General features: G+C 44.6%; 44 non-coding genes and 1 pseudogene across 44 annotated transcripts; all 45 read left to right on the plus strand.

The window, feature by feature from the left end:
• Positions 1 to 7,232: 7,232 nt before the first annotated feature.
• Positions 7,233 to 7,352, plus strand: LOC142953997 (5S ribosomal RNA). The gene has a single exon (XR_012955589.1). It is a non-coding gene; the product is annotated as a 5S ribosomal RNA (ribosomal RNA).
• Positions 7,353 to 7,605: 253 nt separating this feature from the next.
• LOC142954005 (5S ribosomal RNA) lies at positions 7,606 to 7,725 on the plus strand. The gene has a single exon (XR_012955597.1). It is a non-coding gene; the product is annotated as a 5S ribosomal RNA (ribosomal RNA).
• A 246-nt stretch (positions 7,726 to 7,971) lies between these two features.
• LOC142954188 (5S ribosomal RNA) lies at positions 7,972 to 8,090 on the plus strand. Its single transcript, XR_012955668.1, has one exon. It is a non-coding gene; the product is annotated as a 5S ribosomal RNA (ribosomal RNA).
• A 249-nt stretch (positions 8,091 to 8,339) lies between these two features.
• LOC142954006 (5S ribosomal RNA) lies at positions 8,340 to 8,459 on the plus strand. The gene has a single exon (XR_012955598.1). It is a non-coding gene; the product is annotated as a 5S ribosomal RNA (ribosomal RNA).
• Positions 8,460 to 8,708: 249 nt separating this feature from the next.
• Positions 8,709 to 8,828, plus strand: LOC142954034 (5S ribosomal RNA; annotated as a pseudogene).
• Positions 8,829 to 9,078: 250 nt separating this feature from the next.
• Positions 9,079 to 9,198, plus strand: LOC142953999 (5S ribosomal RNA). The gene has a single exon (XR_012955591.1). It is a non-coding gene; the product is annotated as a 5S ribosomal RNA (ribosomal RNA).
• A 253-nt stretch (positions 9,199 to 9,451) lies between these two features.
• LOC142954007 (5S ribosomal RNA) lies at positions 9,452 to 9,571 on the plus strand. Its single transcript, XR_012955599.1, has one exon. It is a non-coding gene; the product is annotated as a 5S ribosomal RNA (ribosomal RNA).
• Positions 9,572 to 9,817: 246 nt separating this feature from the next.
• Positions 9,818 to 9,937, plus strand: LOC142954008 (5S ribosomal RNA). The gene has a single exon (XR_012955600.1). It is a non-coding gene; the product is annotated as a 5S ribosomal RNA (ribosomal RNA).
• A 250-nt stretch (positions 9,938 to 10,187) lies between these two features.
• Positions 10,188 to 10,307, plus strand: LOC142954000 (5S ribosomal RNA). Its single transcript, XR_012955592.1, has one exon. It is a non-coding gene; the product is annotated as a 5S ribosomal RNA (ribosomal RNA).
• A 253-nt stretch (positions 10,308 to 10,560) lies between these two features.
• Positions 10,561 to 10,680, plus strand: LOC142954009 (5S ribosomal RNA). Its single transcript, XR_012955601.1, has one exon. It is a non-coding gene; the product is annotated as a 5S ribosomal RNA (ribosomal RNA).
• A 246-nt stretch (positions 10,681 to 10,926) lies between these two features.
• Positions 10,927 to 11,045, plus strand: LOC142953880 (5S ribosomal RNA). The gene has a single exon (XR_012955477.1). It is a non-coding gene; the product is annotated as a 5S ribosomal RNA (ribosomal RNA).
• A 249-nt stretch (positions 11,046 to 11,294) lies between these two features.
• Positions 11,295 to 11,414, plus strand: LOC142954001 (5S ribosomal RNA). The gene has a single exon (XR_012955593.1). It is a non-coding gene; the product is annotated as a 5S ribosomal RNA (ribosomal RNA).
• A 253-nt stretch (positions 11,415 to 11,667) lies between these two features.
• LOC142954011 (5S ribosomal RNA) lies at positions 11,668 to 11,787 on the plus strand. The gene has a single exon (XR_012955602.1). It is a non-coding gene; the product is annotated as a 5S ribosomal RNA (ribosomal RNA).
• Positions 11,788 to 12,033: 246 nt separating this feature from the next.
• On the plus strand, positions 12,034 to 12,152 carry LOC142954199 (5S ribosomal RNA). Its single transcript, XR_012955679.1, has one exon. It is a non-coding gene; the product is annotated as a 5S ribosomal RNA (ribosomal RNA).
• A 246-nt stretch (positions 12,153 to 12,398) lies between these two features.
• LOC142953391 (5S ribosomal RNA) lies at positions 12,399 to 12,517 on the plus strand. Its single transcript, XR_012955033.1, has one exon. It is a non-coding gene; the product is annotated as a 5S ribosomal RNA (ribosomal RNA).
• A 249-nt stretch (positions 12,518 to 12,766) lies between these two features.
• Positions 12,767 to 12,886, plus strand: LOC142954012 (5S ribosomal RNA). The gene has a single exon (XR_012955603.1). It is a non-coding gene; the product is annotated as a 5S ribosomal RNA (ribosomal RNA).
• Positions 12,887 to 13,135: 249 nt separating this feature from the next.
• On the plus strand, positions 13,136 to 13,254 carry LOC142953123 (5S ribosomal RNA). Its single transcript, XR_012954775.1, has one exon. It is a non-coding gene; the product is annotated as a 5S ribosomal RNA (ribosomal RNA).
• A 253-nt stretch (positions 13,255 to 13,507) lies between these two features.
• Positions 13,508 to 13,626, plus strand: LOC142953135 (5S ribosomal RNA). The gene has a single exon (XR_012954786.1). It is a non-coding gene; the product is annotated as a 5S ribosomal RNA (ribosomal RNA).
• A 253-nt stretch (positions 13,627 to 13,879) lies between these two features.
• Positions 13,880 to 13,999, plus strand: LOC142954013 (5S ribosomal RNA). Its single transcript, XR_012955604.1, has one exon. It is a non-coding gene; the product is annotated as a 5S ribosomal RNA (ribosomal RNA).
• Positions 14,000 to 14,248: 249 nt separating this feature from the next.
• Positions 14,249 to 14,367, plus strand: LOC142953146 (5S ribosomal RNA). The gene has a single exon (XR_012954797.1). It is a non-coding gene; the product is annotated as a 5S ribosomal RNA (ribosomal RNA).
• A 249-nt stretch (positions 14,368 to 14,616) lies between these two features.
• Positions 14,617 to 14,736, plus strand: LOC142954002 (5S ribosomal RNA). The gene has a single exon (XR_012955594.1). It is a non-coding gene; the product is annotated as a 5S ribosomal RNA (ribosomal RNA).
• A 253-nt stretch (positions 14,737 to 14,989) lies between these two features.
• Positions 14,990 to 15,109, plus strand: LOC142954014 (5S ribosomal RNA). The gene has a single exon (XR_012955605.1). It is a non-coding gene; the product is annotated as a 5S ribosomal RNA (ribosomal RNA).
• A 246-nt stretch (positions 15,110 to 15,355) lies between these two features.
• Positions 15,356 to 15,474, plus strand: LOC142953158 (5S ribosomal RNA). The gene has a single exon (XR_012954808.1). It is a non-coding gene; the product is annotated as a 5S ribosomal RNA (ribosomal RNA).
• A 246-nt stretch (positions 15,475 to 15,720) lies between these two features.
• Positions 15,721 to 15,839, plus strand: LOC142953170 (5S ribosomal RNA). The gene has a single exon (XR_012954819.1). It is a non-coding gene; the product is annotated as a 5S ribosomal RNA (ribosomal RNA).
• Positions 15,840 to 16,088: 249 nt separating this feature from the next.
• On the plus strand, positions 16,089 to 16,208 carry LOC142954003 (5S ribosomal RNA). Its single transcript, XR_012955595.1, has one exon. It is a non-coding gene; the product is annotated as a 5S ribosomal RNA (ribosomal RNA).
• A 253-nt stretch (positions 16,209 to 16,461) lies between these two features.
• On the plus strand, positions 16,462 to 16,581 carry LOC142954015 (5S ribosomal RNA). The gene has a single exon (XR_012955606.1). It is a non-coding gene; the product is annotated as a 5S ribosomal RNA (ribosomal RNA).
• Positions 16,582 to 16,827: 246 nt separating this feature from the next.
• On the plus strand, positions 16,828 to 16,946 carry LOC142953184 (5S ribosomal RNA). Its single transcript, XR_012954831.1, has one exon. It is a non-coding gene; the product is annotated as a 5S ribosomal RNA (ribosomal RNA).
• Positions 16,947 to 17,192: 246 nt separating this feature from the next.
• LOC142953402 (5S ribosomal RNA) lies at positions 17,193 to 17,311 on the plus strand. Its single transcript, XR_012955044.1, has one exon. It is a non-coding gene; the product is annotated as a 5S ribosomal RNA (ribosomal RNA).
• Positions 17,312 to 17,560: 249 nt separating this feature from the next.
• LOC142954017 (5S ribosomal RNA) lies at positions 17,561 to 17,680 on the plus strand. Its single transcript, XR_012955608.1, has one exon. It is a non-coding gene; the product is annotated as a 5S ribosomal RNA (ribosomal RNA).
• A 249-nt stretch (positions 17,681 to 17,929) lies between these two features.
• LOC142953195 (5S ribosomal RNA) lies at positions 17,930 to 18,048 on the plus strand. Its single transcript, XR_012954842.1, has one exon. It is a non-coding gene; the product is annotated as a 5S ribosomal RNA (ribosomal RNA).
• A 253-nt stretch (positions 18,049 to 18,301) lies between these two features.
• On the plus strand, positions 18,302 to 18,420 carry LOC142953207 (5S ribosomal RNA). The gene has a single exon (XR_012954853.1). It is a non-coding gene; the product is annotated as a 5S ribosomal RNA (ribosomal RNA).
• A 253-nt stretch (positions 18,421 to 18,673) lies between these two features.
• LOC142954018 (5S ribosomal RNA) lies at positions 18,674 to 18,793 on the plus strand. Its single transcript, XR_012955609.1, has one exon. It is a non-coding gene; the product is annotated as a 5S ribosomal RNA (ribosomal RNA).
• Positions 18,794 to 19,042: 249 nt separating this feature from the next.
• Positions 19,043 to 19,161, plus strand: LOC142953218 (5S ribosomal RNA). The gene has a single exon (XR_012954864.1). It is a non-coding gene; the product is annotated as a 5S ribosomal RNA (ribosomal RNA).
• A 253-nt stretch (positions 19,162 to 19,414) lies between these two features.
• LOC142953230 (5S ribosomal RNA) lies at positions 19,415 to 19,533 on the plus strand. The gene has a single exon (XR_012954876.1). It is a non-coding gene; the product is annotated as a 5S ribosomal RNA (ribosomal RNA).
• Positions 19,534 to 19,786: 253 nt separating this feature from the next.
• On the plus strand, positions 19,787 to 19,906 carry LOC142954019 (5S ribosomal RNA). The gene has a single exon (XR_012955610.1). It is a non-coding gene; the product is annotated as a 5S ribosomal RNA (ribosomal RNA).
• A 249-nt stretch (positions 19,907 to 20,155) lies between these two features.
• LOC142954020 (5S ribosomal RNA) lies at positions 20,156 to 20,275 on the plus strand. The gene has a single exon (XR_012955611.1). It is a non-coding gene; the product is annotated as a 5S ribosomal RNA (ribosomal RNA).
• Positions 20,276 to 20,524: 249 nt separating this feature from the next.
• On the plus strand, positions 20,525 to 20,643 carry LOC142953849 (5S ribosomal RNA). The gene has a single exon (XR_012955447.1). It is a non-coding gene; the product is annotated as a 5S ribosomal RNA (ribosomal RNA).
• Positions 20,644 to 20,896: 253 nt separating this feature from the next.
• On the plus strand, positions 20,897 to 21,016 carry LOC142954021 (5S ribosomal RNA). Its single transcript, XR_012955612.1, has one exon. It is a non-coding gene; the product is annotated as a 5S ribosomal RNA (ribosomal RNA).
• Positions 21,017 to 21,265: 249 nt separating this feature from the next.
• LOC142953242 (5S ribosomal RNA) lies at positions 21,266 to 21,384 on the plus strand. Its single transcript, XR_012954887.1, has one exon. It is a non-coding gene; the product is annotated as a 5S ribosomal RNA (ribosomal RNA).
• Positions 21,385 to 21,633: 249 nt separating this feature from the next.
• On the plus strand, positions 21,634 to 21,752 carry LOC142953253 (5S ribosomal RNA). The gene has a single exon (XR_012954898.1). It is a non-coding gene; the product is annotated as a 5S ribosomal RNA (ribosomal RNA).
• Positions 21,753 to 22,005: 253 nt separating this feature from the next.
• On the plus strand, positions 22,006 to 22,124 carry LOC142953264 (5S ribosomal RNA). The gene has a single exon (XR_012954909.1). It is a non-coding gene; the product is annotated as a 5S ribosomal RNA (ribosomal RNA).
• A 253-nt stretch (positions 22,125 to 22,377) lies between these two features.
• On the plus strand, positions 22,378 to 22,497 carry LOC142954022 (5S ribosomal RNA). The gene has a single exon (XR_012955613.1). It is a non-coding gene; the product is annotated as a 5S ribosomal RNA (ribosomal RNA).
• A 249-nt stretch (positions 22,498 to 22,746) lies between these two features.
• On the plus strand, positions 22,747 to 22,866 carry LOC142954023 (5S ribosomal RNA). Its single transcript, XR_012955614.1, has one exon. It is a non-coding gene; the product is annotated as a 5S ribosomal RNA (ribosomal RNA).
• A 249-nt stretch (positions 22,867 to 23,115) lies between these two features.
• LOC142953850 (5S ribosomal RNA) lies at positions 23,116 to 23,234 on the plus strand. Its single transcript, XR_012955448.1, has one exon. It is a non-coding gene; the product is annotated as a 5S ribosomal RNA (ribosomal RNA).
• Positions 23,235 to 23,480: 246 nt separating this feature from the next.
• Positions 23,481 to 23,599, plus strand: LOC142953276 (5S ribosomal RNA). The gene has a single exon (XR_012954920.1). It is a non-coding gene; the product is annotated as a 5S ribosomal RNA (ribosomal RNA).
• The last annotated feature ends 233 nt before the right edge of the window (positions 23,600 to 23,832 follow it).

Genomic DNA, 23,832 nt, shown 5'->3' on the forward strand with positions numbered 1-23,832 from the left:
AGGCATGCCAGGAGTGCACAAACGGACTTTCGGGACTCTAGCGCCAACTTTCAAAATGTCTCTTCATGGGTACCTGGCCGGCACGAGGCCACCAGCCCAAAGCAATGGGTATCAATGACAGCCATAACCAGAGGAAGCCGCTAAAGCCACCAAACTTCGAAAACGTGCGCAACGGCATGCCAGGAGTCCACACACGGACTTTCGGGACTCCAGCGCCTACTTTCAAAATGTGTCGTCATGGGTACCTGACCAACCCTGGCCGGCACAAGGCCACCAGCCCAAAGCAATGGGTATCAATGACAGCCATAAACAGAGGAAGCCGCTAAAGCCACCAAACTTCGAAAACGGGCGCAACGGCATGCCAGGAGTCCACACACGGACTTTCGGGACTCCAGCGCCTACTTTCAAAATGTGTCGTCATGGGTACCTGATCAACCCTGGCCGGCACGAGGCCACCAGCCCAAAGGAATGGGTATCAATGACAGCCATGAACAGAGGAAGCCGCTAAAGCCACCAAACTTCTAAAACGGTCGCAAAGGCATGCCAGGAGTCCACAAACGGACTTTCGGGACTCTAGCGCCAACTTTCAAAATGTGTCGTCATGGGTACCTGGCCGGCACGAGGCCACCAGCCCAAAGCAATGGGTGTCAATGACAGCCATAAACAGAGGAAGCCGCTAAAGCCACCAAACTTTGAAAACGGGCGCGAAGGCATGCCAGGAGTGCACAAACGGACTTTCGGGACTCTAGCGCCAACTTTCAAAATGTGTCATCATGGGTACCTGACCAACCCTGGCCGGCACGAGGCCACCAGCCCAAAGCAATGGGTATCAATGACAGCCATAATCAGACGAAGCCACTAAAGCCACCAAACTTGGCACAATGTCGTGAAGGCATACCAGGAGTGCACAAACGGACTTTCGGGAATCTAGCGCCAACTTTCAAAATGTCTCTTCATGGGTACCTGGCCGGCACGAGGCCACCAGCCCAAAGCAATGGGTGTCAATGACAGCCATAACCAGAGGAAGCCGCTAAAGCCACCAAACTTGGCACAATGTCATGAAGGCATGCCAGGAGTCCACACACGGACTTTTGGGACTCCAGCGCCTACTTTCAAAATGTGTCGTCATTGGTACCTGGCCGGCCCGAGGCCCCCAGCCCAAAGCAATGGGTGTCAATGACAGCCATAACCAGAGGAAGCCGCTAAAGTTACCAAACTTCGCACACGGGCACGTAGGCATGACAGGAGTGCACACACGGACTTTCGGGACTCCAGCGCCAACTTTCAAAATGTGTCGTCATGGGTACCTGGCCGGCCCGAGGCCCCCAGCCCAAAGCAATGGGTATCAATGACAGCCATAAACAGAGGAAGCCGCTAAAGCCACCAAACTTCGAAAACGGGCGCAACGGCATGCCAGGAGTCCACACACGGACTTTCGGGACTCCAGCGCCTACTTTCAAAATGTGTCGTCATGGGTACCTGACCAACCTGGCCGGCCCGAGGCCGCCAGCCCAAAGCAATGGGTGTCAATGACAGCCATAAACAGAGGAAGCCGCTAAAGCCACCAAACTTCGAAAACGGGCGCGAAGGCATGCCAGGAGTGCACAAACGGACTTTCGGGACTCTAGCGCCAACTTTCAAAATGTGTCGTCATGGGTACCTGACCAACCCTGGCCGGCACGAGGCCACCAGCCCAAAGCAATGGGTATCAATGACAGCCATAAACAGACGAAGCCGCTAAAGCCACCAAACTTGGCACAATGTCGTGAAGGCATGCCAGGAGTGCACAAACGGACTTTCGGGACTCTAGCGCCAACTTTCAAAATGTCTCTTCATGGGTACCTGGCCGGCACGAGGCCACCAGCCCAAAGCAATGGGTGTCAATGACAGCCATAACCAGAGGAAGCCGCTAAAGCCACCAAACTTGGCACAATGTCATGAAGGCATGCCAGGAGTCCACACACGGACTTTCGGGACTCCAGCGCCTACTTTCAAAATGTGTCGTCATGGGTACCTGACCAACCTGGCCGGCCCGAGGCCGCCAGCCCAAAGCAATGGGTGTCAATGACAGCCATCAACGGAGGAAGCCGCTAAAGCCACCAAACTTCGAAAACGGGCGCGAATGCATGCCAGGAGTGCACAAACGGACTTTCGGGACTCTAGCGCCAACTTTCAAAATGTGTCGTCATGGGTACCTGACCAACCCTGGCCGGCCCGAGGCCACCAGCCCAAAGCAATGGGTGTCAATGACAGCCATAAACAGAGGAAGCCGCTAAAGCCACCAAACTTGGCACAATGTCATGAAGGCATGACAGGAGTGCACACACGGACTTTCAGGACTCCAGCGCCAACTTTCAAAATCTGTCGTTATGGGTACCTGGCCGGCCCGAGGCCCTCAGCCCAAAGCAATGGGTATCAATGACAGCCATAAACAGAGGAAGCCGCTAAAGCCACCAAACTTCGAAAACGGGCGCAACGGCATGCCAGGAGTCCACACACGGACTTTCGGGACTCCAGCGCCTACTTTCAAAATGTGTCGTCATGGGTACCTGACCAACCTGGCCGGCCCGAGGCCGCCAGCCCAAAGGAATGGGTATCAATGACAGCCATAAACAGACGAAGCCGCTAAAGCCACCAAACTTGGCACAATGTCGTGAAGGCATGCCAGGAGTGCACAAACGGACTTTCGGGACTCTAGCGCCAACTTTCAAAATGTCTCTTCATGGGTACCTGGCCGGCACGAGGACACCAGCCCAAAGCAATGGGTGTCAATGACAGCCATAACCAGAGGAAGCCGCTAAAGCCACCAAACTTGGCACAATGTCATGAAGGCATGCCAGGAGTCCACACACGGACTTTCGGGACTCCAGCGCCTACTTTCAAAATGTGTCGTCATGGGTACCTGACCAACCTGGCCGGCCCGAGGCCGCCAGCCCAAAGCAATGGGTGTCAATGACAGCCATCAACGGAGGAAGCCGCTAAAGCCACCAAACTTCGAAAACGGGCGCGAATGCATGCCAGGAGTGCACAAACGGACTTTCGGGACTCTAGCGCCAACTTTCAAAATGTGTCGTCATGGGTACCTGACCAACCCTGGCCACCAGCCCAAAGCAATGGGTGTCAATGACAGCCATAAACAGAGGAAGCCGCTAAAGCCACCAAACTTTGAAAACGGGCGCGAAGGCATGCCAGGAGTGCACAAACGGACTTTCGGGACTCTAGCGCCAACTTTCAAAATGTGTCGTCATGGGTACCTGATCAACCCTGGCCGGCACGAGGCCACCGGCCCAAAGGAATGGGTATCAATGACAGCCATGAACAGAGGAAGCCGCTAAAGCCACCAAACTTCGAAAACGGGCGCGAAGGCATGCCAGGAGTGCACAAACGGACTTTCGGGACTCTAGCGCCAACTTTCAAAATGTCTCTTCATGGGTACCTGGCCGGCACGAGGCCACCAGCCCAAAGCAATGGGTATCAATGACAGCCATAAACAGACGAAGCCGCTAAAGCCACCAAACTTGGCACAATGTCATGAAGGCATGCCAGGAGTGCACAAACGGACTTTCGGGACTCTAGCGCCAACTTTCAAAATGTGTCGTCATGGGTACCTGGCCGGCACGAGGCCACCAGCCCAAAGCAATGGGTGTCAATGACAGCCATAACCAGAGGAAGCCGCTAAAGCCACCAAACTTGGCACAATGTCATGAAGGCATGCCAGGAGTCCACACACGGACTTTCGGGACTCCAGCGCCTACTTTCAAAATGTGTCGTCATGGGTACCTGGCCGGCCCGAGGCCCCCAGCCCAAAGCAATGGGTGTCAATGACAGCCATAACCAGAGGAAGCCGCTAAAGTTACCAAACTTCGCACACGGGCACGTAGGCATGACAGGAGTGCACACACGGACTTTCGGGACTCCAGCGCCAACTTTCAAAATGTGTCGTTATGGGTACCTGGCCGGCCCGAGGCCCCCAGCCCAAAGCAATGGGTGTCAATGACAGCCATAACCAGAGGAAGCCGCTAAAGCCACCAAACTTCGAAAACGGGCGCGAAGGCATGCCAGGAGTGCACAAACGGACTTTCGGGACTCTAGCGCCAACTTTCAAAATGTGTCGTCATGGGTACCTGATCAACCCTGGCCGGCACGAGGCCACCAGCCCAAAGGAATGGGTATCAATGACAGCCATGAACAGAGGAAGCCGCTAAAGCCACCAAACTTCTAAAACGGTCGCAAAGGCATGCCAGGAGTCCACAAACGGACTTTCGGGACTCTAGCGCCAACTTTCAAAATGTGTCGTCATGGGTACCTGGCCGGCCCGAGGCCGCCAGCCCAAAGCAATGGGTGTCAATGACAGCCATCAACGGAGGAAGCCGCTAAAGCCACCAAACTTCGAAAACGGGCGCGAATGCATGCCAGGAGTGCACAAACGGACTTTCGGGACTCTAGCGCCAACTTTCAAAATGTGTCGTCATGGGTACCTGACCAACCCTGGCCACCAGCCCAAAGCAATGGGTGTCAATGACAGCCATAAACAGAGGAAGCCGCTAAAGCCACCAAACTTTGAAAACGGGCGCGAAGGCATGCCAGGAGTGCACAAACGGACTTTCGGGACTCTAGCGCCAACTTTCAAAATGTGTCGTCATGGGTACCTGATCAACCCTGGCCGGCACGAGGCCACCGGCCCAAAGGAATGGGTATCAATGACAGCCATGAACAGAGGAAGCCGCTAAAGCCACCAAACTTCGAAAACGGGCGCGAAGGCATGCCAGGAGTGCACAAACGGACTTTCGGGACTCTAGCGCCAACTTTCAAAATGTCTCTTCATGGGTACCTGGCCGGCACGAGGCCACCAGCCCAAAGCAATGGGTATCAATGACAGCCATAAACAGACGAAGCCGCTAAAGCCACCAAACTTGGCACAATGTCATGAAGGCATGCCAGGAGTGCACAAACGGACTTTCGGGACTCTAGCGCCAACTTTCAAAATGTGTCGTCATGGGTACCTGGCCGGCACGAGGCCACCAGCCCAAAGCAATGGGTGTCAATGACAGCCATAACCAGAGGAAGCCGCTAAAGCCACCAAACTTGGCACAATGTCATGAAGGCATGCCAGGAGTCCACACACGGACTTTCGGGACTCCAGCGCCTACTTTCAAAATGTGTCGTCATGGGTACCTGGCCGGCCCGAGGCCCCCAGCCCAAAGCAATGGGTGTCAATGACAGCCATAACCAGAGGAAGCCGCTAAAGTTACCAAACTTCGCACACGGGCACGTAGGCATGACAGGAGTGCACACACGGACTTTCGGGACTCCAGCGCCAACTTTCAAAATGTGTCGTTATGGGTACCTGGCCGGCCCGAGGCCCCCAGCCCAAAGCAATGGGTGTCAATGACAGCCATAACCAGAGGAAGCCGCTAAAGCCACCAAACTTCGAAAACGGGCGCGAAGGCATGCCAGGAGTGCACAAACGGACTTTCGGGACTCTAGCGCCAACTTTCAAAATGTGTCGTCATGGGTACCTGATCAACCCTGGCCGGCACGAGGCCACCAGCCCAAAGGAATGGGTATCAATGACAGCCATGAACAGAGGAAGCCGCTAAAGCCACCAAACTTCTAAAACGGTCGCAAAGGCATGCCAGGAGTCCACAAACGGACTTTCGGGACTCTAGCGCCAACTTTCAAAATGTGTCGTCATGGGTACCTGGCCGGCACGAGGCCACCAGCCCAAAGCAATGGGTGTCAATGACAGCCATAACCAGAGGAAGCCGCTAAAGCCACCAAACTTGGCACAATGTCATGAAGGCATGCCAGGAGTCCACACACGGACTTTTGGGACTCCAGCGCCTACTTTCAAAATGTGTCGTCATTGGTACCTGGCCGGCCCGAGGCCCCCAGCCCAAAGCAATGGGTGTCAATGACAGCCATAACCAGAGGAAGCCGCTAAAGTTACCAAACTTCGCACACGGGCACGTAGGCATGACAGGAGTGCACACACGGACTTTCGGGACTCCAGCGCCAACTTTCAAAATGTGTCGTCATGGGTACCTGGCCGGCCCGAGGCCCCCAGCCCAAAGCAATGGGTATCAATGACAGCCATAAACAGAGGAAGCCGCTAAAGCCACCAAACTTCGAAAACGGGCGCGAAGGCATGCCAGGAGTGCACAAACGGACTTTCGGGACTCCAGCGCCTACTTTCAAAATGTGTCGTCATGGGTACCTGACCAACCTGGCCGGCCCGAGGCCGCCAGCCCAAAGCAATGGGTGTCAATGACAGCCATCAACGGAGGAAGCCGCTAAAGCCACCAAACTTCGAAAACGGGCGCGAATGCATGCCAGGAGTGCACAAACGGACTTTCGGGACTCTAGCGCCAACTTTCAAAATGTGTCGTCATGGGTACCTGACCAACCCTGGCCGGCCCGAGGCCACCAGCCCAAAGCAATGGGTGTCAATGACAGCCATAAACAGAGGAAGCCGCTAAAGCCACCAAACTTGGCACAATGTCATGAAGGCATGACAGGAGTGCACACACGGACTTTCAGGACTCCAGCGCCAACTTTCAAAATGTGTCGTTATGGGTACCTGGCCGGCCCGAGGCCCCCAGCCCAAAGCAATGGGTATCAATGACAGCCATAAACAGAGGAAGCCGCTAAAGCCACCAAACTTCGAAAACGGGCGCAACGGCATGCCAGGAGTCCACACACGGACTTTCGGGACTCCAGCGCCAACTTTCAAAATGTGTCGTCATGGGTACCTGACCAACCTGGCCGGCCCGAGGCCGCCAGCCCAAAGCAATGGGTGTCAATGACAGCCATAAACAGAGGAAGCCGCTAAAGCCACCAAACTTCGAAAACGGGCGCGAAGGCATGCCAGGAGTGCACAAACGGACTTTCGGGACTCTAGTCCGATCTCGGAAGCTAAGCAGAGTCGGGCCTGGTTAGTACTTGGATGGGAGACCGCCTGGGAATACCAGGTGCTGTAAGTTTTTTCACTTCTCTCTCCAAAAGGCAGAGGACACTGCTGCTTTTTCACTTGAGAAATATGAGAAAAAGGCAAGATTGAAGAAGAGATGCATACAAAGATGTGGGTAACGGTAAAAAGGGAAAAGAGAATCAATATATCAATATTTTCTTATTTTTGGAATGTTAATTAATGAACTGGTTTAGGTTCGTTAACGTTTCAAAATTGACCTACTGTTGTAGGTTTTAAAGAACTATGTGTTGGAGACAAACTTGCTTACGGCCATACCTCTCTGTTTGCGCCCGATCTCGTCCGATCTCGGAAGCTAAGCAGAGTCGGGCCTGGTTAGTACTTGGATGGGTGAAATGCCTGGGAATACCAGGTGCTGTAAGTTTTTTCACTTCTCTCTCCAAAAGGCAGAGGACACTCCTGCTTTTTCACTTGAGAAATATGAGAAAAAGGCAAGATTGAAGAAGAGATGCATACAAAGATGTGGGTAACGGTAAAAAGGGAAAAGAGAATCAAACAATATATCAATATTTTCTTATTTTTGGAATGTTAATTAATGAACTGGTTTAGGTTCGTTAACGTTTTAAAATTGACCTACTGTTGTAGGTTTTAAAGAACTATGTGTTGGAGACAAACTTGCTTACGGCCATACCTCTCTGTTCGCGCCCGATCTCGTCCGATCTCGGAAGCTAAGCAGAGTCGGGCCTGGTTAGTACTTGGATGGGTGAAATGCCTGGGAATACCAGGTGCTGTAAGTTTTTTCACTTCTCTCTCCAAAAGGCAGAGGACACTGCTGCTTTTTCACTTGAGAAATATGAGAAAAAGGCAAGATTGAAGAGATGCATACAAAGATGTGGGTAACGGTAAAAAGGGAAAAGAGAATCAATATATCAATATTTTCTTATTTTTGGAATGTTAATTAATGAACTGGTTTAGGTTCGTTAACGTTTCAAAATTGACCTACTGTTGTAGGTTTTAAAGAACTATGTGTTGGAGACAAACTTGCTTACGGCCATACCTCTCTGTTCGCGCCCGATCTCGTCCGATCTCGGAAGCTAAGCAGAGTCGGGCCTGGTTAGTACTTGGATGGGAGACCGCCTGGGAATACCAGGTGCTGTAAGTTTTTTCACTTCTCTCTCCAAAAGGCAGAGGACACTGCTGCTTTTTCACTTGAGAAATATGAGAAAAAGGCAAGATTGAAGAAGAGATGCATACAAAGATGTGGGTAACGGTAAAAAGGGAAAAGAGAATCAATATATCAATATTTTCTTATTTTTGGAATGTTAATTAATGAACTGGTTTAGGTTCGTTAACGTTTTAAAATTGACCTACTGTTGTAGGTTTTAAAGAACTATGTGTTGGAGACAAACTTGCTTACGGCCATACCTCTCTGTTCGCGCCCGATCTCGTCCGATCTCGGAAGCTAAGCAGAGTCGGGCCTGGTTAGTACTTGGATGGGTGAAATGCCTGGGAATACCAGGTGCTGTAAGTTTTTTCACTTCTCTCTCCAAAAGGCAGAGGACACTCCTGCTTTTTCACTTGAGAAATATGAGAAAAAGGCAAGATTGAAGAAGAGATGCATACAAAGATGTGGGTAACGGTAAAAAGGAAAAAGAGAATCAATATATCAATATTTTCTTATTTTTGGAATGTTAATTAATGAACTGGTTTAGGTTCGTTAACGTTTCAAAATTGACCTACTGTTGTAGGTTTTAAAGAACTATGTGTTGGAGACAAACTTGCTTACGACCATACCTCTCTGTTCGCGCCCGATCTCGTCCGATCTCGGAAGCTAAGCAGAGTCGGGCCTGGTTAGTACTTGGATGGGTGAAATGCCTGGGAATACCAGGTGCTGTAAGTTTTTTTCACTTCTCTCTCCAAAAGGCAGAGGACACTCCTGCTTTTTCACTTGAGAAATATGAGAAAAAGGCAAGATTGAAGAAGAGATGCATACAAAGATGTGGGTAACGGTAAAAAGGAAAAAGAGAATCAATATATCAATATTTTCTTATTTTTGGAATGTTAATTAATGAACTGGTTTAGGTTCGTTAACGTTTCAAAATTGACCTACTGTTGTAGGTTTTAAAGAACTATGTGTTGGAGACAAACTTGCTTACGGCCATACCTCTCTGTTTGCGCCCGATCTCGTCCGATCTCGGAAGCTAAGCAGAGTCGGGCCTGGTTAGTACTTGGATGGGTGAAATGCCTGGGAATACCAGGTGCTGTAAGTTTTTTCACTTCTCTCTCCAAAAGGCAGAGGACACTCCTGCTTTTTCACTTGAGAAATATGAGAAAAAGGCAAGATTGAAGAAGAGATGCATACAAAGATGTGGGTAACGGTAAAAAGGGAAAAGAGAATCAAACAATATATCAATATTTTCTTATTTTTGGAATGTTAATTAATGAACTGGTTTAGGTTCGTTAACGTTTTAAAATTGACCTACTGTTGTAGGTTTTAAAGAACTATGTGTTGGAGACAAACTTGCTTACGGCCATACCTCTCTGTTCGCGCCCGATCTCGTCCGATCTCGGAAGCTAAGCAGAGTCGGGCCTGGTTAGTACTTGGATGGGTGAAATGCCTGGGAATACCAGGTGCTGTAAGTTTTTTCACTTCTCTCTCCAAAAGGCAGAGGACACTGCTGCTTTTTCACTTGAGAAATATGAGAAAAAGGCAAGATTGAAGAGATGCATACAAAGATGTGGGTAACGGTAAAAAGGAAAAAGAGAATCAATATATCAATATTTTCTCATTTTTGGAATGTTAATTAATGAACTGGTTTAGGTTCGTTAACGTTTCAAAATTGACCTACTGTTGTAGGTTTTAAAGAACTATGTGTTGGAGACAAACTTGCTTACGGCCATACCTCTCTGTTCGCGCCCGATCTCGTCCGATCTCGGAAGCTAAGCAGAGTCGGGCCTGGTTAGTACTTGGATGGGTGAAATGCCTGGGAATACCAGGTGCTGTAAGTTTTTTTCACTTCTCTCTCCAAAAGGCAGAGGACACTCCTGCTTTTTCACTTGAGAAATATGAGAAAAAGGCAAGATTGAAGAAGAGATGCATACAAAGATGTGGGTAACGGTAAAAAGGAAAAAGTGAATCAATATATCAATATTTTCTTATTTTTGGAATGTTAATTAATGAACTGGTTTAGGTTCATTAACGTTTCAAAATTGACCTACTGTTGTAGGTTTTAAAGAACTATGTGTTGGAGACAAACTTGCTTACGGCCATACCTCTCTGTTTGCGCCCGATCTCGTCCGATCTCGGAAGCTAAGCAGAGTCGGGCCTGGTTAGTACTTGGATGGGTGAAATGCCTGGGAATACCAGGTGCTGTAAGTTTTTTCACTTCTCTCTCCAAAAGGCAGAGGACACTCCTGCTTTTTCACTTGAGAAATATGAGAAAAAGGCAAGATTGAAGAAGAGATGCATACAAAGATGTGGGTAACGGTAAAAAGGGAAAAGAGAATCAAACAATATATCAATATTTTCTTATTTTTGGAATGTTAATTAATGAACTGGTTTAGGTTCGTTAACGTTTTAAAATTGACCTACTGTTGTAGGTTTTAAAGAACTATGTGTTGGAGACAAACTTGCTTACGGCCATACCTCTCTGTTCGCGCCCGATCTCGTCCGATCTCGGAAGCTAAGCAGAGTCGGGCCTGGTTAGTACTTGGATGGGTGAAATGCCTGGGAATACCAGGTGCTGTAAGTTTTTTCACTTCTCTCTCCAAAAGGCAGAGGACACTGCTGCTTTTTCACTTGAGAAATATGAGAAAAAGGCAAGATTGAAGAGATGCATACAAAGATGTGGGTAACGGTAAAAAGGGAAAAGAGAATCAATATATCAATATTTTCTTATTTTTGGAATGTTAATTAATGAACTGGTTTAGGTTCGTTAACGTTTCAAAATTGACCTACTGTTGTAGGTTTTAAAGAACTATGTGTTGGAGACAAACTTGCTTACGGCCATACCTCTCTGTTCGCGCCCGATCTCGTCCGATCTTGGAAGCTAAGCAGAGTCGGGCCTGGTTAGTACTTGGATGGGAGACCGCCTGGGAATACCAGGTGCTGTAAGTTTTTTCACTTCTCTCTCCAAAAGGCAGAGGACACTGCTGCTTTTTCACTTGAGAAATATGAGAAAAAGGCAAGATTGAAGAAGAGATGCATACAAAGATGTGGGTAACGGTAAAAAGGGAAAAGAGAATCAATATATCAATATTTTCTTATTTTTGGAATGTTAATTAATGAACTGGTTTAGGTTCGTTAACGTTTCAAAATTGACCTACTGTTGTAGGTTTTAAAGAACTATGTGTTGGAGACAAACTTGCTTACGGCCATACCTCTCTGTTTGCGCCCGATCTCGTCCGATCTCGGAAGCTAAGCAGAGTCGGGCCTGGTTAGTACTTGGATGGGTGAAATGCCTGGGAATACCAGGTGCTGTAAGTTTTTTCACTTCTCTCTCCAAAAGGCAGAGGACACTCCTGCTTTTTCACTTGAGAAATATGAGAAAAAGGCAAGATTGAAGAAGAGATGCATACAAAGATGTGGGTAACGGTAAAAAGGGAAAAGAGAATCAAACAATATATCAATATTTTCTTATTTTTGGAATGTTAATTAATGAACTGGTTTAGGTTCGTTAACGTTTTAAAATTGACCTACTGTTGTAGGTTTTAAAGAACTATGTGTTGGAGACAAACTTGCTTACGGCCATACCTCTCTGTTCGCGCCCGATCTCGTCCGATCTCGGAAGCTAAGCAGAGTCGGGCCTGGTTAGTACTTGGATGGGTGAAATGCCTGGGAATACCAGGTGCTGTAAGTTTTTTCACTTCTCTCTCCAAAAGGCAGAGGACACTGCTGCTTTTTCACTTGAGAAATATGAGAAAAAGGCAAGATTGAAGAGATGCATACAAAGATGTGGGTAACGGTAAAAAGGGAAAAGAGAATCAATATATCAATATTTTCTTATTTTTGGAATGTTAATTAATGAACTGGTTTAGGTTCGTTAACGTTTCAAAATTGACCTACTGTTGTAGGTTTTAAAGAACTATGTGTTGGAGACAAACTTGCTTACGGCCATACCTCTCTGTTCGCGCCCGATCTCGTCCGATCTCGGAAGCTAAGCAGAGTCGGGCCTGGTTAGTACTTGGATGGGAGACCGCCTGGGAATACCAGGTGCTGTAAGTTTTTTCACTTCTCTCTCCAAAAGGCAGAGGACACTGCTGCTTTTTCACTTGAGAAATATGAGAAAAAGGCAAGATTGAAGAGATGCATACAAAGATGTGGGTAACGGTAAAAAGGGAAAAGAGAATCAATATATCAATATTTTCTTATTTTTGGAATGTTAATTAATGAACTGGTTTAGGTTCGTTAACGTTTCAAAATTGACCTACTGTTGTAGGTTTTAAAGAACTATGTGTTGGAGACAAACTTGCTTACGGCCATACCTCTCTGTTCGCGCCCGATCTCGTCCGATCTCGGAAGCTAAGCAGAGTCGGGCCTGATTAGTACTTGGATGGGAGACCGCCTGGGAATACCAGGTGCTGTAAGTTTTTTCACTTCTCTCTCCAAAAGGCAGAGGACACTGCTGCTTTTTCACTTGAGAAATATGAGAAAAAGGCAAGATTGAAGAAGAGATGCAAACAAAGATGTGGGTAACGGTAAAAAGGGAAAAGAGAATCAATATATCAATATTTTCTTATTTTTGGAATGTTAATTAATGAACTGGTTTAGGTTCGTTAACGTTTTAAAATTGACCTACTGTTGTAGGTTTTAAAGAACTATGTGTTGGAGACAAACTTGCTTACGGCCATACCTCTCTGTTCGCGCCCGATCTCGTCCGATCTCGGAAGCTAAGCAGAGTCGGGCCTGGTTAGTACTTGGATGGGTGAAATGCCTGGGAATACCAGGTGCTGTAAGTTTTTTCACTTCTCTCTCCAAAAGGCAGAGGACACTCCTGCTTTTTCACTTGAGAAATATGAGAAAAAGGCAAGATTGAAGAAGAGATGCATACAAAGATGTGGGTAACGGTAAAAAGGAAAAAGAGAATCAATATATCAATATTTTCTTATTTTTGGAATGTTAATTAATGAACTGGTTTAGGTTCGTTAACGTTTCAAAATTGACCTACTGTTGTAGGTTTTAAAGAACTATGTGTTGGAGACAAACTTGCTTACGGCCATACCTCTCTGTTCGCGCCCGATCTCGTCCGATCTCGGAAGCTAAGCAGAGTCGGGCCTGGTTAGTACTTGGATGGGAGACCGCCTGGGAATACCAGGTGCTGTAAGTTTTTTCACTTCTCTCTCCAAAAGGCAGAGGACACTGCTGCTTTTTCACTTGAGAAATATGAGAAAAAGGCAAGATTGAAGAAGAGATGCATACAAAGATGTGGGTAACGGTAAAAAGGGAAAAGAGAATCAAACAATATATCAATATTTTCTTATTTTTGGAATGTTAATTAATGAACTGGTTTAGGTTCGTTAACGTTTTAAAATTGACCTACTGTTGTAGGTTTTAAAGAACTATGTGTTGGAGACAAACTTGCTTACGGCCATACCTCTCTGTTCGCGCCCGATCTCGTCCGATCTCGGAAGCTAAGCAGAGTCGGGCCTGGTTAGTACTTGGATGGGAGACCGCCTGGGAATACCAGGTGCTGTAAGTTTTTTCACTTCTCTCTCCAAAAGGCAGAGGACACTGCTGCTTTTTCACTTGAGAAATATGAGAAAAAGGCAAGATTGAAGAAGAGATGCATACAAAGATGTGGGTAACGGTAAAAAGGGAAAAGAGAATCAAACAATATATCAATATTTTCTTATTTTTGGAATGTTAATTAATGAACTGGTTTAGGTTCGTTAACGTTTTAAAATTGACCTACTGTTGTAGGTTTTAAAGAACTATGTGTTGGAGACAAACTTGCTTACGGCCATACCTCTCTGTTCGCGCCCGATCTCGTCCGATCTCGGAAGCTAAGCAGAGTCGGGCCTGGTTAGTACTTGGATGGGTGAAATGCCTGGGAATACCAGGTGCTGTAAGTTTTTTTACTTCTCTCTCCAAAAGGCAGAGGACACTCCTGCTTTTTCACTTGAGAAATATGAGAAAAAGGCAAGATTGAAGAAGAGATGCATACAAAGATGTGGGTAACGGTAAAAAGGAAAAAGAGAATCAATATATCAATATTTTCTTATTTTTGGAATGTTAATTAATGAACTGGTTTAGGTTCGTTAACGTTTCAAAATTGACCTACTGTTGTAGGTTTTAAAGAACTATGTGTTGGAGACAAACTTGCTTACGGCCATACCTCTCTGTTCGCGCCCGATCTCGTCCGATCTCGGAAGCTAAGCAGAGTCGGGCCTGGTTAGTACTTGGATGGGAGACCGCCTGGGAATACCAGGTGCTGTAAGTTTTTTCACTTCTCTCTCCAAAAGGCAGAGGACACTGCTGCTTTTTCACTTGAGAAATATGAGAAAAAGGCAAGATTGAAGAAGAGATGCATACAAAGATGTGGGTAACGGTAAAAAGGGAAAAGAGAATCAATATATCAATATTTTCTTATTTTTGGAATGTTAATTAATGAACTGGTTTAGGTTCGTTAACGTTTCAAAATTGACCTACTGTTGTAGGTTTTAAAGAACTATGTGTTGGAGACAAACTTGCTTACGGCCATACCTCTCTGTTTGCGCCCGATCTCGTCCGATCTCGGAAGCTAAGCAGAGTCGGGCCTGGTTAGTACTTGGATGGGTGAAATGCCTGGGAATACCAGGTGCTGTAAGTTTTTTCACTTCTCTCTCCAAAAGGCAGAGGACACTCCTGCTTTTTCACTTGAGAAATATGAGAAAAAGGCAAGATTGAAGAAGAGATGCATACAAAGATGTGGGTAACGGTAAAAAGGGAAAAGAGAATCAAACAATATATCAATATTTTCTTATTTTTGGAATGTTAATTAATGAACTGGTTTAGGTTCGTTAACGTTTTAAAATTGACCTACTGTTGTAGGTTTTAAAGAACTATGTGTTGGAGACAAACTTGCTTACGGCCATACCTCTCTGTTCGCGCCCGATCTCGTCCGATCTCGGAAGCTAAGCAGAGTCGGGCCTGGTTAGTACTTGGATGGGTGAAATGCCTGGGAATACCAGGTGCTGTAAGTTTTTTCACTTCTCTCTCCAAAAGGCAGAGGACACTGCTGCTTTTTCACTTGAGAAATATGAGAAAAAGGCAAGATTGAAGAGATGCATACAAAGATGTGGGTAACGGTAAAAAGGGAAAAGAGAATCAATATATCAATATTTTCTTATTTTTGGAATGTTAATTAATGAACTGGTTTAGGTTCGTTAACGTTTCAAAATTGACCTACTGTTGTAGGTTTTAAAGAACTATGTGTTGGAGACAAACTTGCTTACGGCCATACCTCTCTGTTCGCGCCCGATCTCGTCCGATCTCGGAAGCTAAGCAGAGTCGGGCCTGGTTAGTACTTGGATGGGAGACCGCCTGGGAATACCAGGTGCTGTAAGTTTTTTCACTTCTCTCTCCAAAAGGCAGAGGACACTGCTGCTTTTTCACTTGAGAAATATGAGAAAAAGGCAAGATTGAAGAGATGCATACAAAGATGTGGGTAACGGTAAAAAGGGAAAAGAGAATCAATATATCAATATTTTCTTATTTTTGGAATGTTAATTAATGAACTGGTTTAGGTTCGTTAACGTTTCAAAATTGACCTACTGTTGTAGGTTTTAAAGAACTATGTGTTGGAGACAAACTTGCTTACGGCCATACCTCTCTGTTCGCGCCCGATCTCGTCCGATCTCGGAAGCTAAGCAGAGTCGGGCCTGGTTAGTACTTGGATGGGAGACCGCCTGGGAATACCAGGTGCTGTAAGTTTTTTCACTTCTCTCTCCAAAAGGCAGAGGACACTGCTGCTTTTTCACTTGAGAAATATGAGAAAAAGGCAAGATTGAAGAAGAGATGCATACAAAGATGTGGGTAACGGTAAAAAGGGAAAAGAGAATCAATATATCAATATTTTCTTATTTTTGGAATGTTAATTAATGAACTGGTTTAGGTTCGTTAACGTTTCAAAATTGACCTACTGTTGTAGGTTTTAAAGAACTATGTGTTGGAGACAAACTTGCTTACGGCCATACCTCTCTGTTTGCGCCCGATCTCGTCCGATCTCGGAAGCTAAGCAGAGTCGGGCCTGGTTAGTACTTGGATGGGTGAAATGCCTGGGAATACCAGGTGCTGTAAGTTTTTTCACTTCTCTCTCCAAAAGGCAGAGGACACTCCTGCTTTTTCACTTGAGAAATATGAGAAAAAGGCAAGATTGAAGAAGAGATGCATACAAAGATGTGGGTAACGGTAAAAAGGGAAAAGAGAATCAAACAATATATCAATATTTTCTTATTTTTGGAATGTTAATTAATGAACTGGTTTAGGTTCGTTAACGTTTTAAAATTGACCTACTGTTGTAGGTTTTAAAGAACTATGTGTTGGAGACAAACTTGCTTACGGCCATACCTCTCTGTTCGCGCCCGATCTCGTCCGATCTCGGAAGCTAAGCAGAGTCGGGCCTGGTTAGTACTTGGATGGGTGAAATGCCTGGGAATACCAGGTGCTGTAAGTTTTTTCACTTCTCTCTCCAAAAGGCAGAGGACACTGCTGCTTTTTCACTTGAGAAAAATGAGAAAAAGGCAAGATTGAAGAGATGCATACAAAGATGTGGGTAACGGTAAAAAGGGAAAAGAGAATCAATATATCAATATTTTCTTATTTTTGGAATGTTAATTAATGAACTGGTTTAGGTTCGTTAACGTTTCAAAATTGACCTACTGTTGTAGGTTTTAAAGAACTATGTGTTGGAGACAAACTTGCTTACGGCCATACCTCTCTGTTCGCGCCCGATCTCGTCCGATCTCGGAAGCTAAGCAGAGTCGGGCCTGGTTAGTACTTGGATGGGAGACCGCCTGGGAATACCAGGTGCTGTAAGTTTTTTCACTTCTCTCTCCAAAAGGCAGAGGACACTGCTGCTTTTTCACTTGAGAAATATGAGAAAAAGGCAAGATTGAAGAGATGCATACAAAGATGTGGGTAACGGTAAAAAGGGAAAAGAGAATCAATATATCAATATTTTCTTATTTTTGGAATGTTAATTAATGAACTGGTTTAGGTTCGTTAACGTTTCAAAATTGACCTACTGTTGTAGGTTTTAAAGAACTATGTGTTGGAGACAAACTTGCTTACGGCCATACCTCTCTGTTCGCGCCCGATCTCGTCCGATCTCGGAAGCTAAGCAGAGTCGGGCCTGATTAGTACTTGGATGGGAGACCGCCTGGGAATACCAGGTGCTGTAAGTTTTTTCACTTCTCTCTCCAAAAGGCAGAGGACACTGCTGCTTTTTCACTTGAGAAATATGAGAAAAAGGCAAGATTGAAGAAGAGATGCAAACAAAGATGTGGGTAACGGTAAAAAGGGAAAAGAGAATCAATATATCAATATTTTCGTATTTTTGGAATGTTAATTAATGAACTGGTTTAGGTTCGTTAACGTTTTAAAATTGACCTACTGTTGTAGGTTTTAAAGAACTATGTGTTGGAGACAAACTTGCTTACGGCCATACCTCTCTGTTCGCGCCCGATCTCGTCCGATCTCGGAAGCTAAGCAGAGTCGGGCCTGGTTAGTACTTGGATGGGTGAAATGCCTGGGAATACCAGGTGCTGTAAGTTTTTTCACTTCTCTCTCCAAAAGGCAGAGGACACTCCTGCTTTTTCACTTGAGAAATATGAGAAAAAGGCAAGATTGAAGAAGAGATGCATACAAAGATGTGGGTAACGGTAAAAAGGAAAAAGAGAATCAATATATCAATATTTTCTTATTTTTGGAATGTTAATTAATGAACTGGTTTAGGTTCGTTAACGTTTCAAAATTGACCTACTGTTGTAGGTTTTAAAGAACTATGTGTTGGAGACAAACTTGCTTACGGCCATACCTCTCTGTTCGCGCCCGATCTCGTCCGATCTCGGAAGCTAAGCAGAGTCGGGCCTGGTTAGTACTTGGATGGGAGACCGCCTGGGAATACCAGGTGCTGTAAGTTTTTTCACTTCTCTCTCCAAAAGGCAGAGGACACTGCTGCTTTTTCACTTGAGAAATATGAGAAAAAGGCAAGATTGAAGAAGAGATGCATACAAAGATGTGGGTAACGGTAAAAAGGGAAAAGAGAATCAAACAATATATCAATATTTTCTTATTTTTGGAATGTTAATTAATGAACTGGTTTAGGTTCGTTAACGTTTTAAAATTGACCTACTGTTGTAGGTTTTAAAGAACTATGTGTTGGAGACAAACTTGCTTACGGCCATACCTCTCTGTTCGCGCCCGATCTCGTCCGATCTCGGAAGCTAAGCAGAGTCGGGCCTGGTTAGTACTTGGATGGGAGACCGCCTGGGAATACCAGGTGCTGTAAGTTTTTTCACTTCTCTCTCCAAAAGGCAGAGGACACTGCTGCTTTTTCACTTGAGAAATATGAGAAAAAGGCAAGATTGAAGAAGAGATGCATACAAAGATGTGGGTAACGGTAAAAAGGGAAAAGAGAATCAAACAATATATCAATATTTTCTTATTTTTGGAATGTTAATTAATGAACTGGTTTAGGTTCGTTAACGTTTTAAAATTGACCTACTGTTGTAGGTTTTAAAGAACTATGTGTTGGAGACAAACTTGCTTACGGCCATACCTCTCTGTTCGCGCCCGATCTCGTCCGATCTCGGAAGCTAAGCAGAGTCGGGCCTGGTTAGTACTTGGATGGGTGAAATGCCTGGGAATACCAGGTGCTGTAAGTTTTTTCACTTCTCTCTCCAAAAGGCAGAGGACACTCCTGCTTTTTCACTTGAGAAATATGAGAAAAAGGCAAGATTGAAGAAGAGATGCATACAAAGATGTGGGTAACGGTAAAAAGGAAAAAGAGAATCAATATATCAATATTTTCTTATTTTTGGAATGTTAATTAATGAACTGGTTTAGGTTCGTTAACGTTTCAAAATTGACCTACTGTTGTAGGTTTTAAAGAACTATGTGTTGGAGACAAACTTGCTTACGGCCATACCTCTCTGTTCGCGCCCGATCTCGTCCGATCTCGGAAGCTAAGCAGAGTCGGGCCTGGTTAGTACTTGGATGGGAGACCGCCTGGGAATACCAGGTGCTGTAAGTTTTTTCACTTCTCTCTCCAAAAGGCAGAGGACACTGCTGCTTTTTCACTTGAGAAATATGAGAAAAAGGCAAGATTGAAGAAGAGATGCATACAAAGATGTGGGTAACGGTAAAAAGGGAAAAGAGAATCAAACAATATATCAATATTTTCTTATTTTTGGAATGTTAATTAATGAACTGGTTTAGGTTCGTTAACGTTTTAAAATTGACCTACTGTTGTAGGTTTTAAAGAACTATGTGTTGGAGACAAACTTGCTTACGGCCATACCTCTCTGTTCGCGCCCGATCTCGTCCGATCTCGGAAGCTAAGCAGAGTCGGGCCTGGTTAGTACTTGGATGGGAGACCGCCTGGGAATACCAGGTGCTGTAAGTTTTTTCACTTCTCTCTCCAAAAGGCAGAGGACACTGCTGCTTTTTCACTTGAGAAATATGAGAAAAAGGCAAGATTGAAGAAGAGATGCATACAAAGATGTGGGTAACGGTAAAAAGGGAAAAGAGAATCAAACAATATATCAATATTTTCTTATTTTTGGAATGTTAATTAATGAACTGGTTTAGGTTCGTTAACGTTTTAAAATTGACCTACTGTTGTAGGTTTTAAAGAACTATGTGTTGGAGACAAACTTGCTTACGGCCATACCTCTCTGTTCGCGCCCGATCTCGTCCGATCTCGGAAGCTAAGCAGAGTCGGGCCTGGTTAGTACTTGGATGGGTGAAATGCCTGGGAATACCAGGTGCTGTAAGTTTTTTCACTTCTCTCTCCAAAAGGCAGAGGACACTCCTGCTTTTTCACTTGAGAAATATGAGAAAAAGGCAAGATTGAAGAAGAGATGCATACAAAGATGTGGGTAACGGTAAAAAGGAAAAAGAGAATCAATATATCAATATTTTCTTATTTTTGGAATGTTAATTAATGAACTGGTTTAGGTTCGTTAACGTTTCAAAATTGACCTACTGTTGTAGGTTTTAAAGAACTATGTGTTGGAGACAAACTTGCTTACGGCCATACCTCTCTGTTCGCGCCCGATCTCGTCCGATCTCGGAAGCTAAGCAGAGTCGGGCCTGGTTAGTACTTGGATGGGTGAAATGCCTGGGAATACCAGGTGCTGTAAGTTTTTTCACTTCTCTCTCCAAAAGGCAGAGGACACTCCTGCTTTTTCACTTGAGAAATATGAGAAAAAGGCAAGATTGAAGAAGAGATGCATACAAAGATGTGGGTAACGGTAAAAAGGAAAAAGAGAATCAATATATCAATATTTTCTTATTTTTGGAATGTTAATTAATGAACTGGTTTAGGTTCGTTAACGTTTCAAAATTGACCTACTGTTGTAGGTTTTAAAGAACTATGTGTTGGAGACAAACTTGCTTACGGCCATACCTCTCTGTTCGCGCCCGATCTCGTCCGATCTCGGAAGCTAAGCAGAGTCGGGCCTGGTTAGTACTTGGATGGGAGACCGCCCGGGAATACCAGGTGCTGTAAGTTTTTTCACTTCTCTCTCCAAAAGGCAGAGGACACTGCTGCTTTTTCACTTGAGAAATATGAGAAAAAGGCAAGATTGAAGAAGAGATGCATACAAAGATGTGGGTAACGGTAAAAAGGGAAAAGAGAATCAAACAATATATCAATATTTTCTTATTTTTGGAATGTTAATTAATGAACTGGTTTAGGTTCGTTAACGTTTTAAAATTGACCTACTGTTGTAGGTTTTAAAGAACTATGTGTTGGAGACAAACTTGCTTACGGCCATACCTCTCTGTTCGCGCCCGATCTCGTCCGATCTCGGAAGCTAAGCAGAGTCGGGCCTGGTTAGTACTTGGATGGGTGAAATGCCTGGGAATACCAGGTGCTGTAAGTTTTTTCACTTCTCTCTCCAAAAGGCAGAGGACACTCCTGCTTTTTCACTTGAGAAATATGAGAAAAAGGCAAGATTGAAGAAGAGATGCATACAAAGATGTGGGTAACGGTAAAAAGGAAAAAGAGAATCAATATATCAATATTTTCTTATTTTTGGAATGTTAATTAATGAACTGGTTTAGGTTCGTTAACGTTTCAAAATTGACCTACTGTTGTAGGTTTTAAAGAACTATGTGTTGGAGACAAACTTGCTTACGGCCATACCTCTCTGTTCGCGCCCGATCTCGTCCGATCTCGGAAGCTAAGCAGAGTCGGGCCTGGTTAGTACTTGGATGGGAGACCGCCTGGGAATACCAGGTGCTGTAAGTTTTTTCACTTCTCTCTCCAAAAGGCAGAGGACACTGCTGCTTTTTCACTTGAGAAATATGAGAAAAAGGCAAGATTGAAGAAGAGATGCATACAAAGATGTGGGTAACGGTAAAAAGGGAAAAGAGAATCAATATATCAATATTTTCTTATTTTTGGAATGTTAATTAATGAACTGGTTTAGGTTCGTTAACGTTTCAAAATTGACCTACTGTTGTAGGTTTTAAAGAACTATGTGTTGGAGACAAACTTGCTTACGGCCATACCTCTCTGTTCGCGCCCGATCTCGTCCGATCTCGGAAGCTAAGCAGAGTCGGGCCTGGTTAGTACTTGGATGGGAGACCGCCTGGGAATACCAGGTGCTGTAAGTTTTTTCACTTCTCTCTCCAAAAGGCAGAGGACACTGCTGCTTTTTCACTTGAGAAATATGAGAAAAAGGCAAGATTGAAGAAGAGATGCATACAAAGATGTGGGTAACGGTAAAAAGGGAAAAGAGAATCAAACAATATATCAATATTTTCTTATTTTTGGAATGTTAATTAATGAACTGGTTTAGGTTCGTTAACGTTTTAAAATTGACCTACTGTTGTAGGTTTTAAAGAACTATGTGTTGGAGACAAACTTGCTTACGGCCATACCTCTCTGTTCGCGCCCGATCTCGTCCGATCTCGGAAGCTAAGCAGAGTCGGGCCTGGTTAGTACTTGGATGGGAGACCGCCTGGGAATACCAGGTGCTGTAAGTTTTTTCACTTCTCTCTCCAAAAGGCAGAGGACACTGCTGCTTTTTCACTTGAGAAATATGAGAAAAAGGCAAGATTGAAGAAGAGATGCATACAAAGATGTGGGTAACGGTAAAAAGGGAAAAGAGAATCAAACAATATATCAATATTTTCTTATTTTTGGAATGTTAATTAATGAACTGGTTTAGGTTCGTTAACGTTTTAAAATTGACCTACTGTTGTAGGTTTTAAAGAACTATGTGTTGGAGACAAACTTGCTTACGGCCATACCTCTCTGTTCGCGCCCGATCTCGTCCGATCTCGGAAGCTAAGCAGAGTCGGGCCTGGTTAGTACTTGGATGGGTGAAATGCCTGGGAATACCAGGTGCTGTAAGTTTTTTCACTTCTCTCTCCAAAAGGCAGAGGACACTCCTGCTTTTTCACTTGAGAAATATGAGAAAAAGGCAAGATTGAAGAAGAGATGCATACAAAGATGTGGGTAACGGTAAAAAGGAAAAAGAGAATCAATATATCAATATTTTCTTATTTTTGGAATGTTAATTAATGAACTGGTTTAGGTTCGTTAACGTTTCAAAATTGACCTACTGTTGTAGGTTTTAAAGAACTATGTGTTGGAGACAAACTTGCTTACGGCCATACCTCTCTGTTCGCGCCCGATCTCGTCCGATCTCGGAAGCTAAGCAGAGTCGGGCCTGGTTAGTACTTGGATGGGTGAAATGCCTGGGAATACCAGGTGCTGTAAGTTTTTTCACTTCTCTCTCCAAAAGGCAGAGGACACTCCTGCTTTTTCACTTGAGAAATATGAGAAAAAGGCAAGATTGAAGAAGAGATGCATACAAAGATGTGGGTAACGGTAAAAAGGAAAAAGAGAATCAATATATCAATATTTTCTTATTTTTGGAATGTTAATTAATGAACTGGTTTAGGTTCGTTAACGTTTCAAAATTGACCTACTGTTGTAGGTTTTAAAGAACTATGTGTTGGAGACAAACTTGCTTACGGCCATACCTCTCTGTTCGCGCCCGATCTCGTCCGATCTCGGAAGCTAAGCAGAGTCGGGCCTGGTTAGTACTTGGATGGGAGACCGCCCGGGAATACCAGGTGCTGTAAGTTTTTTCACTTCTCTCTCCAAAAGGCAGAGGACACTGCTGCTTTTTCACTTGAGAAATATGAGAAAAAGGCAAGATTGAAGAGATGCATACAAAGATGTGGGTAACGGTAAAAAGGGAAAAGAGAATCAATATATCAATATTTTCTTATTTTTGGAATGTTAATTAATGAACTGGTTTAGGTTCGTTAACGTTTCAAAATTGACCTACTGTTGTAGGTTTTAAAGAACTATGTGTTGGAGACAAACTTGCTTACGGCCATACCTCTCTGTTCGCGCCCGATCTCGTCCGATCTCGGAAGCTAAGCAGAGTCGGGCCTGGTTAGTACTTGGATGGGAGACCGCCTGGGAATACCAGGTGCTGTAAGTTTTTTCACTTCTCTCTCCAAAAGGCAGAGGACACTGCTGCTTTTTCACTTGAGAAATATGAGAAAAAGGCAAGATTGAAGAGATGCATACAAAGATGTGGGTAACGGTAAAAAGGGAAAAGAGAATCAATATATCAATATTTTCTTATTTTTGGAATGTTAATTAATGAACTGGTTTAGGTTCGTTAACGTTTCAAAATTGACCTACTGTTGTAGGTTTTAAAGAACTATGTGT

This window comes from Anarhichas minor, unplaced genomic scaffold (assembly GCF_050575085.1).
Source record: "Anarhichas minor isolate MPS153535 unplaced genomic scaffold, ASM5057508v1 ptg000018l, whole genome shotgun sequence".
In the NCBI taxonomy this organism is placed as follows: domain Eukaryota; kingdom Metazoa; phylum Chordata; class Actinopteri; order Perciformes; family Anarhichadidae; genus Anarhichas; species Anarhichas minor.